We start from the raw sequence: 13,700 nt of genomic DNA, 5'->3' as shown, positions 1-13,700 counted from the left end.
TGTAACAAACTCTTTTCAGCTACAGTTGAGTTTATGTTATTGAGGCAATTTGAGACACACCTAAAATTTAAGGGCTGGTTGCCAGAGGAATCAACCACAGGATTAGAGGATTGGAAAATTTAATCCCACCTCTCTGTTTCTGGGGAGGGGAGAAGGGAAAAGAGTTAAGAGACAGGGTTTAAATCATGATTTAGCTGATTGCATCTATGCAAAGAAGCCTCTATAAAAACCTAAATGCGGGACTTCCCTAGCGGTCCAGTAGCTAAGACTCCATGCTCCCAAAGCAAGTCGGGGTACTAGATCCTACATGGGGCAAATAGGAATACACATGCTACAACTAAAATGCTGAAATGAAGACCAAAGATCCCGTGTGCTGCAACTAAGGCCTGGCACAACAAAGTAAAAAAATAAATATTTAAAACAAAAAGTCTCTAAAAGCATAGGGTTCAGAGAGCTTCTGGGTTGATGAATACATGGAGATTCTGGGAGAATGGTCATCCAGAGAGGGCATGGGAGTTCCACATGCCTGCTCACATACCGTGCCCTATACATCTCTTCCATCTGTCCATTTTTGAGTTACACCATTTTAGAATAATCAGATTGATCTAGTAAGTAAACTGTTGCTCTGAGTTCTCTGAGCCATCCTAGCAAATTAATGGCACCCAAAAAAGGAGTTGTGGGAATCTCTCATCTATAGCTGAAACCACACAATCAGAAATCCCACATCAGATGGGATTCAAATCCAGCCAAAACTCAGACTGGGTCTTGAACCCATGGTCTTTTAATTGAAATCACACATCTGGTCTCAGTACTTAACGAAACTCAGGTTCAAAGGTAAGAAACAGATTTACTGAGAGATATACACACTCCGTAGACCATGAGTTTGAACCATCTCAGAAGGCAAGAGGCCCTGAAAGATACATATTCCATAGACAGAACGTGGTCCATCTCAAAAGGAGAAATGAATTCTGAAATACTGTGTGTTTAGTTTTTATGGGCTGAGTAATTTCATAGGCGAACAAGTATGAAGCTTATTCCAACTACTTCAGGGGAAGGCGCGGGGATTTCCAGGAATTGGGCCACTGTCCATTTTTTGGCCTTTTGTGGTCAATTGAACTGTCATGGCATTTGTGGGTATGTCACTTAGCATATGAAAATGTATTACAATTAGCATATAATGAGGCTTGGACTTCCCTAGTAGCTCAGATGGTAAAGCATCTGCCTGCAATGCAGGAGACCCGGGTTTGATCCCTGGGTCGGAAAGACCCCTGAAGGAGGAAATGGCAACCCACTCTAGTATTCTTGCCTGGAGAATTTCATGGACAGAAAAGCCTGGCAGGTTACAGTCCATGGGACTGCAGAGAGTTGGACATGACTGAGCAACTAACATATACATAATGCAGCTCAAGGTCTACTGGAAGTCAAATCTTCCACCATCTTGGGCCTAACTGGTTCTAACCAGTTTTTGTCATATCCTCCATGACAATGTCATTCGTTTGAGGGTTGTTCCCTGCCCCCTGTTCCCTCCATAGCCCATTGATCAGAATCACCAATGACAACCTGGACTTGCTATAGAAGTCTGTAGTGTGTACACTGGGACAGGGGCAGGCAGGGGGAGTCTTATAGGACTCAGACCTTAACCCACGGGATCAGATGCTTTCTCTAACACTTGAATGCACATGAATGCCTGGATGCCTGATTGTGTCTCCATTTTTACAGTCTGAAAGAGTTCATTTCATAAAAGTCTTTGTTCGCTTCAGTCATTCAGTCATGTCTGACTCTTTGCAACCCCATGAACTGCAGCAGCCGGCTTCCCTGTCCATCACCAACTCCTGGAGCTTGCTCAAATTCATGTCCATTGAGTCAGTGATGCCATCCAACCTCCTCGTCCTCTACCATCCCCTTCTCCTGCTTTCAATTGTTCCCAGCATCAGGGTCTTTTCCAGTGAGTCAGTTCTTCGTATCAGGTGGCCAAAGTATTGGAGTTTCAGCTTCTGGATCAGTCCTTCCAATGAACAGGACTGATTTCCCTTAGGATTGACTGGTTTGATCTCTTTTCAGTCCAAGGGACTCTCAAGAGTCTTCTCCAACACCACATGACTACTGGAAAAACCATAGCTTTGACTAGATGGACCTTTGTTGGCAAAGTGATGTCTCTGCTTTTTAATATGCTGTCTAGGTTGGTCATAAACTTTCTTCCAAGGAGCAAGCGTCTTTTAATTTTGTGGTTGCAGTCACCATCTGCAATGATTTTGGAGCCCAAGAAAATAGTCTGTCACTGTTTCCATTGTTTCCCCATCTATTTGCCATGAAGGATTGGGACAGGATGCCATGATCTTAGTTTTTTTAATGTAGAGTTTTAAGACAGCTTTTTCACTCTCCTCTTTCACTTTCATCAAGAGACTCTTCAGTTCCTCTTCACTTTCCCCCATAAGGGTGATGTCATCTGCATATCTGAGGTTATTGATATTTCTCCCAACAATCTTGATTCCAGCTTGTGCTTCATCCAGCATGGCATCTCGCATGATGTACTCTGCATAGAATTTAAATAAGCAGGGTGACAACCTTGACGTATTCCTTTCCCAATTTGGAACCAGTTTGTTGTTCCATGTCTGGTTCTAACTGTTGCTTCTTAAACAGCATACAGACTTGTCAGGAGGCAGATCATGTGGTCTGTTATTCCCATCTCTTGAAGAATTTTCCACAATTTGTTGTGGTCTACACAGTCAAAGACTTTGGCATAATCAATAAAGCAGATGTTTTTCTGGAATTCTCTTGCATTTTCTATGATCTGACGGATGTTGGCAATTTGATCTCTGATTTCTCTGCCTTTTCTAAATCCAGCTTGAACATCTGGAAGTCCACGATTCAAGTACTGTTGAAGCCTGACTTGGAGAATTTTGAGTATTACTTTGCTACTGTGTGAGATGAGTGCAACTGTGCAGTAGTTTGAACATCCTTTGGCAAGTTTTTGTACATACATAAAAATGTACATGGGCTTTCCAGGTAGCGCTAGTGGTAAAGAACCTGCCTGCCAATGCAGGAGACATAAAAGATGCAGGTTCAATCCCTGGTTCATGAAGATACCCTGGAGGAGGGCATGGCAACCCACTCTAGTATTCTTGCCTGGAAAATCCCATGGACAGAGAAGCATGGGCAGACTATAGTCCATAAGGTCACAAAGACTCAGACACGACTGAAGTAACTTAGCACACACCCACACATAAATGTACATATATGTATGCATATGTATGTATGTATTTGTGTGTATGATATAGAGAGACAGACAAAATGTGTATGTGTATATATATAATTAAACTAGGTCCTATCTGAGGATTTACATAGCCCATAGCCATTTCAGAGAGACAGAAAGATAAGTGGTTGAAATTCCCTGGTGGTTCAGCAATTAGCACTCTGGGCTTTCAGTGCCCACAATCTGGGTTTAAGCCCTGACCTGGGAACTAAGATCCCACAAGACTCTTGGCACAGCCAACAGAAAGAAAGAAAGGAAGGAAGGTGGTTGTCAAGGATATGGATGGGGGAGAATGAGGAGTAACTGTTTATGCATATGGGGTTTCTTTTGGAAGTGAAGAATATCTTTTAAATTCAACAAGGATGATGGTTGTTCCATAGTATATGAGTGTAAACACACTAATACCATTAAATAGTATACTTTAAAAGATGTGAATTTCATTTATCTAAATTATAGTCAAATAAAGCGGTTATTTTTTAAAAAGTCACATTACACAAGCACTTCTCCTATAAATAACATTTCTTACCTCTGCACATCAGAAGTCATATCAGAGAGATGGAGAACATCTTAGAGGTCATGTACTTGTCAACAGGCAGTGAAAGTGAAAGTCGCTAGTCGTGTCCAATTCTTTGCGACCCCATTGACTATACAGTCTATGGAATTCTCCAGGCCAGAACACTGAAGTGGGTAGCCTTTCCCTTCTCCAGGGGATCTTCCCAACCCAGGGATTGAACCCAGTTCTCCCACATTGCAGGTGGATTCTTTGCCAGCTGAGCCACAAGGGAATCAATTCTCAATTCCTGGCAGAAGCTTAAAATCTTATCAATCTTTAGGGCTTTCCTGGTGGCTCAGGGGTAAAGAATCCACCTGTCAGTATCAGAGACATGGGCTCAGATCCTTGATCCAGGAAGATCCCACATGCCTCAGAGCAACTAAGCCCATGCATCACAATTATTGAGCCTGTGTTCTAGAGTGGGAGCCACAATTCCTGAAGCCCACTAGACTTACAGCCTATGCTCCAAAACAAGAGAAGCCACCACAATGAGAAGTCTGTGTACTGTAACTAGACAGTAGCCTTCACTCGCCACAACTAGAGAAAACCTAGTGCAACAATGAAGACCCAGCACAGCCAAAAATAAATAAATAAATTATATTACTTTTAAAAATCTTATCAACCTTTAGAATAATGTCAAACAAGATCTATCTTTCTTCCTAATAACACTTTAGTGAAATGTTCACAAGTATGAAGCCCATTATTTGGATAAAAGGAAAGAATTCTAGTTAAAAGCTGATCCAAAATTCTCTCTGAGGACTTCTATCATGGTCCAGTGTTACGAATCCATCTTGCAATGCAGGGGATATGGGGACATCGACCAGGGTTCGATCCCTGGTCAGAGAAGTAAGATTCCACTCGCCCCAAGCTGACTATGCCTGTGTGCCCAACTACTGAGCCTGGATGCTATAGAGACAATGCACCACAACTAGAAAGAAACCTGTGCACCGCAGGGACAATTCTGTGTTCTACAACTAAGACCTAACACAGCTAAATAAACAAAATTCTCCATAGATTTTATAGCATATATATCCTGATGGAAAAAATTTTTTAATTATTTTACTATTTTATATATATATAAGTACACATATTTATACATATGTATATATATGTATACATATTTTAAAGCTAGTTCAGTTCAGTTGCTCAGTCGTGTCCGACTCTTTGCAACCCCATGAATCACAGCACTCCAGGCCTCCCTGTCCATCACCAACTCCCGGAGTTCACTCAAACTCATGTCCATTGAGTCGGTGATGCCATCCAGCCATCTCATTCTCTGTCATCCCCTTCTCCTCCTACCCCTAATCCCTCCCAGCATCAGACTCTTTTCCAGTGAGTCAACTCGTCGCATGAGGTGGCCAAAGTATTGCAGTTACAGCTTTGGAATCAGTCCTTCCAATGAACACCCAGGACTGATCTCCTTTAGAATGGACTGGTTGGATCTCCTTGCAGTCCAAGGGACTCTCAAGAGTCTTCTCCAACACCACAGTTCAAAAGCATTAATTCTTCAGGAATCAGCTTTCTTCAGAGTCCAACTCTCACATCCATACATGACCACTGGAAAAACCATAGCCTTGACTAGACAGACCTTTGTTGGCAAAGTAATGTCTCTGCTTTTTAATATGCTACCTAGGTTGGTCATAACTTTCCTTCCAAGGAGTAAGCGTCTTTTAATTTCATGGCTGCAATCAGCATCCTCAGTGATTTTGCAGCCCAAAAAATAAAGTCCGACACTGTTTCCACTGTTTCCCCATCTATTTTTCATGAAGTGATGGGACTAGATGCCATGATCTTAGTTTTCTGAATGTTGACCTTCAAGCCAACTTTTTCACTCTCCTCTTTCACTGCTAAGCTGCTAAGTCACTTCAGTCGTGTGCGACTCTGTGCGACCCCATAGATGGAAGCCCACCAGGCTCCCCCGTCCCTGGGATTCTCCAGGCAAGAACACTGGAGTGGGTTGCCATTTCCTTCTCCAATGTGTGAAAGTGAAAAGTGAAAGTGAAGTTGCTCAGTTGTGTCCGACCCTTAGCGACCCCACGGACTGCAGCCTACCAGGCTCCTCCATCCATGGGATTTTCTAGGCAATAGTACTGGAGTGGCTTGCCATTAAGCAATGCTAATAAAGGGACATGCATAAATGTGTTAAACCTTTGATTCTGCCTACATGTTGCAGGCTATTAGCTGTGAACTCTAAAGATAACTTATAATTTATCTTCAAAAAGAGAGGGCAAATGTTAACTAATGGTTCATTTCCTTGCTGCTCACCCCCCCCCCTCAAAAAAACCTGTTTTCATCAGGCACAGAGCCAGAATTCACTGAGACCAACTATTATTCATGCTCATCTACAATGACCAATAATACGTGTTCCTGTCTGTGGAGCATTCCTAAACACTTCCCATGTGGAGCTGCCCACTTTGAATGGGTGTTTGCTCAAATAAACTCTTAAAATCTCTAACATGCCTTAGCTTATATTTTAACAAAGTAAAACCTCATTCTGTGAGATATCATGGGCATTCCACAGAAGAAAACAAAACAAAACCTTCTCAGCATTAGCAATATTTTTTCTCAAATTACTCTAGAAGATATATAAGAGAAATGTCAAACATGTAGGTATTATCTTTCTATTTTTTGTGGTAATTTTCCTTTAAAAAGTGTGTGGCAAGAATGTCAGTCAAGTGAAACGATATTTCACAATCCATGTGATGTGAGGTCTGCCACTGCTACACAAGCTATACTTACCCAGCAGCTGGGATCAAACTGTATTATCTTTATTGCCAGTCTATGTTAGGTATCTCATAATTTTAGCATGTATTTTTAATATTACCCAATGTTAATTATATATTTGCATATAAATTAAATGCTAATAGGTTCTAATTGAAATTAGTTCATGAGACCCTTTTATGATTTCTGTTAGTTCAACTCTATTTCTCTTGAACTCCAGTTGCTGTCCTATCAATATGTTATACTTTTAAAAATATTGTATTGAGAAATGAATTTGGGAAATTCAGATCTAAACATACAAGAACATTTGAGCTTAGAGAACTCAATAACTTTTGAGTTTTAATCCAAACTCCAACAGTTATCATCTAGTGAAATGAGATCATCCAGATAAGTATAACCAGTTATACTTGTCATTCACCATACCGTAGGCACTTACAGGAGCAGAGATAGAATGAAGAAACCTGCCTTTAGGTCATCACAGTCCAGAAGCACCATTCCTTTCTTCTAGCCACATTATGATAGCAAATAGAAATGACTGTTTCCCAGAATCATAGAACTTCAGAACAGAAAGGATGAAGATCATTTAAGTCCCCCATTTAATAGCTGAAGATCAGAGAAAGTATTGTGTTGCGTATTCAGGAAGAGATGATAAAATTATGATTAGAACTTGAAATAGACTGTATCTCTGATTCCAAATATTCATTTCCCTTTCATATGAAAGGTTTAATTAATTCCACCAATTGCAATATAACATGCATTGCCTGGTACAGAAGTATATACCTCTACTCCATTGACATTGGGCTTGACCATGTGCTTTGGAGGCTGGCATGAAAAGGAACATTGCATATACCATGGCCAAACAGAAACTTTAAAAGTCACCATGTGATGTTGCCAGCTCCCTATTCCTTTCCCTCTGCCACAGACTCACATGTTCTAGAAGAGACAGCCTCTTCAGCCTGGAATGAAGAAGACAATGGAAACAGACATTCATATGATCCATCTTCTCACATGTCAAGAACGTGAAAAACTGTTTATTTTCTATTGCTGTAAGTCATTGAGTTGTATAGTTGTTCATTCCTAGTGCAAAGATCAATAATTTAGAACACAGAACCAAAAGGGTACATGATTTGCTCAAGTTTATACAATTAGGCAGCTAAATGGCAGAACCAGAATTGAATCTCACTTCTTTTAACATCCAGTCCAGTCTTCTCTCCATATTTCAGAACTCTTTGAATGACCAATGTAAATGTCTACACAGAATACTTTACTGAGATATTTAGAACATCTGAAAAAGCAATTTACTCCAAGACAGTGGAGTCCAATTAATTGTTCCTTATATGCAACTAACAGGCTACTAGCAATCCATGAAACTCTCATTGTGGTCACTAGTGACCATACCAACCAGGAGCCATTCCTCTTGACGTGAACTGGGTGGTGTGGAGTTGGGGACTGAGTAAGGTTTGCCCTTTTACATTTGTTCTTGTTAGCCAGGTTGTCTTCAAGTGCCTATTATCTGAAGTGAGATACTGGATTCCAGCAACAGCTCCAGTGTATCAGTATAGTCTTATCTTAGGAACATATGGACTCTTTCATACTTGGTTTCCCTAAGTAGGCTTTTCAAAGTGACGGCAAATTCTGTCAACAACTCACACCTGTTTTGTGTCCTCTCCAGTAAAACAATCTGTCTAGGCACTTCAAGAAGCTCCTTCTACTATGAGGCCACTCTGTCCCCTGTTCCATTTGCTCCTGTAGCCATTTCCCTCAGGAGTTTTTTCAAAATGTATGTCTTCAGTGAGCCCTTCTGGTTAGAACTAGAACCTTTTATCTACTGATTATGTTCTTTTCTGTACCTTTATACCCCATCCCAACTATATGATATAGATTTTCTATATCTAACTCAATATTTGTTCTGTATTCACTTGGTCTATCAGTCATATTAGACTACAGGAATTTGAACGTGGAACTCGAAACTAATGTACTATGTTCAGTGCTATAGACCTTTGAAGGCATTAATTATATGCTGAATGTTGTTGTTATTCATGGTACAGTTTGTACAGTTATTCATTCCTAGAGCAAAGACAAATGATTTAGAACATAGAACCAAAAGGGTAAGTGACTTGCCCAAAAGTTTACACAATCAGGCAGCTAAATGGCAGAACCAGAATTGAATCTCACTTCTTTTAACATCCAGACTCTTTGCAGCACGCCAGGCTACCCTGTCCTTCACCATCTCCGAATCTGTTCAAACTCATGTCCATTGAGTCGGTGATGCCATCCAACCACCTCATCCTCTGTCATCCTCTTCTCCTTCTGCCTTCAATCTTTCCCAGCATCAGGGTCTTCTTTAATGAGTCAGCTCTTCACATTAGGTGGTCAAAGATATGCTGAATAATTATATAATATGATTAATTAGACTTGTCTTATGATAAGTTAACTATTCTTGGTTAATTTAAGGTTGGACTCTTATGCAGTAAAGGGTATTTTTGGGTGAGTAATCATTGTAGACAACCAGTCTGACCCATTATTTAATAAAGAGGTTCAATTTTTATTCTAAACTATAAGAAGGTTTTATCTTAGTTTTTCTGATTATGTCAAAAGATTGATCTATATCTCATATTGTATACCAAGATAAATTCCAAGGGAATCAGAGATCTAAACATAAAAAATTAAACCATAAAAAGATACTTCTAAACTTTGGAGTGTGGAAGGCTTTTTAAATATGGCTCAAAATTTAGAGGCCATAACAGAAGTTGATAAATTCAACAACATTTAAAAAAATTCTGAAACATAGACACAGACACACATACACAGCCAAGTAATTTTATAAATTGGCCAAAAAAAAAAAAAAAACTTTTCAAGTTAAATTGAAAAATAATTTTTCTAATATACAAAGAGCACCTAAAAATCAACAATAAAAAAATGACAACCTAAAAGTAAGTTACATGAGTGTTCAAAAATGGAATTATAAATTACTCTTAAATATATGGATAGATACTGACCTCACTCAACATAAGAAATACAGATTAAAATTACACTCATATATTACTTTTCATCTAGGAGATTGACAAAAATTCGATGACTTGAAAATGTATCTATATGAGTATAAATTTAGACAAAATCTCTATGATGACAATTTGTCAATATTAACCAATTAATAAATGCATACTGAAAATTTCCAGTAAATTTTTGAAAATTTATTTGACCAATAACCTTGCCAATTTGCAAAATGACATTTGTACAAATTTATTCATTGAATAATTATTTATAATACTAAAACAATGGAAACTACCTAAGTGTATATCAGTTGAAGACTTTATACTAATTGTGGTACATCCTTACAAATACTGTATAACACTAAAAGAGAATTAGAAAACTCCTTATGTACAATGTGAAAAGATAGCTGAGGAATACTGTGTAATGAAAAAAGACAGGGATGGGGAGCAGCCAGACAAGGATAAGAATAGGAGACTCACCTCCGAATAGCTGTTATACCTATTTCAGTTTTTTGAACCATGGAACTATATTACCTATTCAAAAAATTTTAGGACAAAAAAAGATGGTTTAAAGGGTCAATAAATGAAAAGTTAGGAAATCAAATTAGATGAATTAGTTTTCAAAGTCTATTTGACATTAATAAATAGAACCTTAGATACTTTTCTTCGTAAAACTCACTCTAGAGAAATGTTGTGCACTAAACTGAATTGCATCTCACAATGCTGTTAGCCAAAACCCCAGTGAAGCATGTTCTAACACATTTTAAATACATGGGGCCTGAACATTATTTCCTGGCACTCTTTTAAGAGTAAGTATATGAGAAGATTTTGGGAATACAGCAATTTTTATTTTGATATTTTGATACATTTCCCATAGTGTCTGAAGAAATACCCGGCATTTTGCTTTTTTTTTTTTTGGCATGGGGCGGGAGGAGCTGTATTTGTTAGATAATCTATTCCCAATCACATGGTTTCACAGTTGATGGCTACATAAGAGGAGCAGGGCTGCCCTGTGTTTCTTTGGATATTATTGTGGATCCATGATATATTTTAAATGCTAGGGGTAGAGATTATTTTCTAGTTAGATCATTAACCAGGCACCTCACAGAAAGAACTACTTGGTGAAAAAGAAAAAAAAAAAAAAGAGGGCCTGGCAATAAGTAGAATACATATATATAAATATATATAGATACATATATACATAGAATAGACAAATCCTATGTATTAAAGTTCTATGGAGTGCAAAGAGAGATAGTAAAGATTGCTAAAATATGATTCCTATTTAAAAGAGCTTAAATTTAATGCAGCAAATAAGATAGGTAAGACAGTACATCAAAATACAAAGTTGAATGTAGTAAGCTATTAAGGAACAGATTTGCAGAGCACAGATCTATATGCGTTGGATAGCTACACTGTCAATAAAAACCAAAACAAAACAAGATTTGAAAAGTAAAAATTTAGAAGCATTCGTTTAGCTCCTAAGGAAGATGGGGTCTTCAAATCTTGGTCTTCAAGTGACTTCTGGTCACGTATGAAGACAATTTCTCTGGCTCTACAACTGCCTGGACAAAATAACCTCCAATATTGACTGGTGTCCTTTATTATGTGGTGATTCTTTTCACCATGAGAAATTTTCCGGTTACTGACCTAGGATGTCTTGAAGACCAGAAATTCTTTGTTGTTGTTGTTGTTGAACATTTTTGGTTGGAGTGGGTCTTTGTTGCTGCACGCAGGCTTTCTCTAATTGCAATGAGCAGGGGCTACTTGTGGTTGCAGTGCGCAGACTTCTCACTGTGGTAGATTCTCTTGTTGTGGAGCACAAGCTCTAGGTGCTTGGCTTCAGTAGTTGTGATGCAAGGCCTTAGTTGCTCTGTGGCATGTGGGATCTTCCTGGACCAGGAACTGAACTCACGTCCCCTTATTGACAGATTCCTATCCACTGCACCACCAAGGAAGTCCAACCAGGAATTCTTTAGAGTAGACTAATTCCAAATATGAACTATCTCCATTTCACACTGCAAATTACTAAGTCTGTATGAACAAATCTGTCATGAGTAGACCAGAATGAGAAAGTGAGTCACCTCAAAGCCCTGTTGACCCTCAATCAATAGAAAACCTCCCATTTCAGAACTTGGAAAGATGAGCTCCAGGCACAAGATCTGCTGGGACTTCAGGGAAATGTTAGCAGCAGAAGCCGCTCAGACAGAAACAAACAGGAGGCCACACTTAGCCCCCTCCTCTATGACGTCTTTTCATCTCTTAGTAAATGTTAGTATTTTTGGAAAATAAAATTCAGTGAGCAAATAAACAGAAAAACAAGAAAGTATTTTCTGAGGCAAATGCATGTTTAACAACAGTGTGAGCAAGGCAGTTATAACAAGTCCCAGGGCAGGCCGTCTAAAATATTTGCCAGGAAAAGACTGTCCAACTTAGAAACACGGCTCAGCAAAACTCCATTTTTTGCATCCTAACATTAAATATTGATGAACTAGCTTCGGGTTGTTTTGTGTGCCAGCGTATTTTATCAGAACTTAACAAGTTTACATATTAAAAAAATTCAGCCTAAGCAGCTGTTTCACAAATTTCTGTAACACCTCTAAAACTGTCACAGAGTGGATTAGAAATTTCAAAGAAATGAATTCTTGGATTAAAGTGTACTGCAGAAAAAAAGTGAGATCTAATTTGTGTAATAAAATACATAGCATTGTGCTAAAAATGATCTAACTTCATACAAGAGACTCATTCATATGGGTACTTCTGACATTTACCTCTCAGCACTGGTCTTCCTGTCTTTGAGCATGTCTGGAGGACACTGAAGTGATAACTGAAGTTCTTCAGAGTCTCCTCCAGAAAACCCATCTTCCTTTCCCTCCATTTGTCCTTTTTTCCCTGCCATCCCTCCGCACAACCTCTCTCTCCATTCACACTGTTCTTTCCGAGTCAGCATTAAGAATCCTCAAACCAAACTTTAAATTTCTAAGCAATAGTTTCATCATTAGGTTTTTGATTATACACCCTGCTCAGAGTTACATTTTCATTACAGAGTAAAGGTTACTAAAGTTCAACATGTGTTTGGCATTATTTCTAAAAGGCATTGGTCTCTAGTAAGCTACAGGGAAATTTAAGATTGCAAACCTGCAAGTTAGCAGCCCAAAGTATCTACTCCATGACTTGCTGCAATAGAAATCTTCACTCTTCTCTTCTGTTTTTGGTTACATCAGCTTAAAACAGGAAAGGATCCATAACACCATCACCAACAGTAAACTTCTGTTATAAACTGAGCACTGTACTTGTGCTAGATGTGTCTCTGCCCTCCAAGAAGATAGACAACATCAAAATGCCTTCAGCCTACAAAGATTCGAGGAAATCCTGGAGCAGTGCAGGGAGGGTTCTAAACCCTTAAGAATGTTTGGAAGGACAAAAGCTTGATACCAAGTCTAATACAAAATAGGGAAGTAGTTTTAATTCTGGCCATGGTATATTAATTCTGGCCCTGGTATATTCTTCTCCCCCCAACCCTGATTTTAAAAAAAATATATTTTTTTTAATTGCTAATTGTGCCCCCTTGGTATATTGTCTTCCTTGGGCCACAGACAAATCATTAAAGGACTTAAAATTCTCTCTCTCCCTCTCCTTGGCTCTTTCTCCCTTTTCCTCTTCCTCTTTCTATTTTAATAATACTTAGCTACCTCAAAGTGTTGCTGGAAGGATTCTTAAGTACGTTAAGTGCTTTGAAGATGAAAAGAAATATATAAATGCTTAAGTATTACTATAAAAGTACAAGTAAATGAGCTCAGAGCATGTGATTTAAATGGAATGCCTGTGAATACACAATCCACAGATAGCCAAACAACTAAAGAAGCTTCAGCTAAGACTCATAACCCACATGACAATAAGCCTTTAATATTACAGAATGTTTTCAGAGCTGAAAGGCTCTCAGAAGAGATCATTCAGATCTAGACTTTCCTTTTACAGGCTGAGAAAAGGGAAGTCACAAATGACCCATTGAAGGTACATTGAGGGATAGGGAGAGAGATGAAGAAACCAAGCCTCCTGAGTGCCCATCAGCATTTATGTCACTCCAGCTAACTCTAAGGTGTCTAATATAGGGAAGAAAACAGCATGTACAGTTCAAATGCTAGTATTTGTTGCTACACATTAGGATATTGGTAAATATACT

Source organism: Moschus berezovskii, chromosome 10, assembly GCF_049115385.1.
Source record: "Moschus berezovskii isolate FMDL1 chromosome 10, NW_MosBer_1.0, whole genome shotgun sequence".
Lineage (NCBI taxonomy): Eukaryota > Metazoa > Chordata > Mammalia > Artiodactyla > Moschidae > Moschus > Moschus berezovskii.
This window is presented reverse-complemented; position numbering follows the sequence as displayed.